General features: G+C 39.9%; 1 non-coding gene across 1 annotated transcript; it reads left to right on the plus strand.

Annotated features, from left to right (window-relative positions):
- The first annotated feature begins 569 nt into the window (after nucleotides 1-569).
- LOC112745469 (small nucleolar RNA R71) lies at nucleotides 570-677 on the plus strand. Its single transcript, XR_003173397.1, has one exon. It is a non-coding gene; the product is annotated as a small nucleolar RNA R71 (small nucleolar RNA).
- Nucleotides 678-1,136: the final 459 nt, after the last annotated feature.

Consider the following 1,136-nt stretch of genomic DNA (forward strand, 5'->3'; position numbering starts at 1 on the left):
AAATTAGAAGCATTTTGTTCAGAGTTCTCTGTCTGTTGCTGAGTTGATGATGGAAAAGGTTTATTATTGTTAAACCTGTTTCTTCCACCATTATTAAAGCCTTGTTGAGGCTTTTGATCCTTCCATGAGAAATTTGGATGATTTCTCCATGTTGAGTTGTAGGTGTTTCCATAAGGTTCACCTAAGTAATTCACCTCTGCTATTGCAGGGTTCTCAGGATCATAAGCTTCTTCTTCATAAGAAGCCTCTTGAGTACTGTTGGATGCAGCTTGCATTCCATGCAGACTCTGAGAGATCATATTGACTTGCTGAGTCAATATTTTATTCTGAGCCAATATGGCATTCAGAGTATCAACTTCAAGAACTCCCTTCTTCATAGGCGTCCCATTATTCACAGGATTCCTTTCAGAAGTGTACATGAACTGGTTATTAGCAACCATGTCAATGAGTTCTTGAGCTTTTGCAGGCATTTTCTTTAGGTGAATGGATCCACCTACAGAAGTGTCCAGTGACATCTTTGATAGCTCAGATAAACCATCATAGAATATATCCAGTATGGTCCATTCTGAAAGCATGTCAGAAGGACACTTTTTGGTCAACTGTTTGTATCTTTCCCAAGCTTCATAGAGGGATTCACCTTCTTTCTGTCTGAAGGTTTGAACATCAGCTCTAAGCTTGCTCAGCTTTTGAGGAGGAAAGTACTTGGCTAAGAAAGCCGTGACCAACTTATCCCAAGAGTTCAGGCTGTCTTTGGGTTGAGAATCCAACCACAATCTAGCTCTGTCTCTTACAGCAAAAGGGAAAAGCATGAGCCTGTAGACTTCAGGATCTACTCCATTAGTCTTAACAGTATCACATATCTGCAAGAATTCAGTTAAGAACTGAAAAGGATCTTCAGATGGAAGCCCATGAAACTTGCAGTTCTGCTGCATCAGAGAAACTAACTGAGGTTTCAGCTCAAAGTTGTTTGCTCCAATGGCAGGAATGGAGATGCTTCTTCCATGTAAATTGGAATTAGGTGCAGTAAAGTCACCAAGCATCTTCCTTATATTATTATTATTTTCGGCTGCCATCTCCTCTTCCTGTTCGAAAATTTCTGAAAGGTTATCTCTGGATTGTTGTATTTTAGCTTCTCT

Source organism: Arachis hypogaea, chromosome 14, assembly GCF_003086295.3.
Source record: "Arachis hypogaea cultivar Tifrunner chromosome 14, arahy.Tifrunner.gnm2.J5K5, whole genome shotgun sequence".
Lineage (NCBI taxonomy): Eukaryota > Viridiplantae > Streptophyta > Magnoliopsida > Fabales > Fabaceae > Arachis > Arachis hypogaea.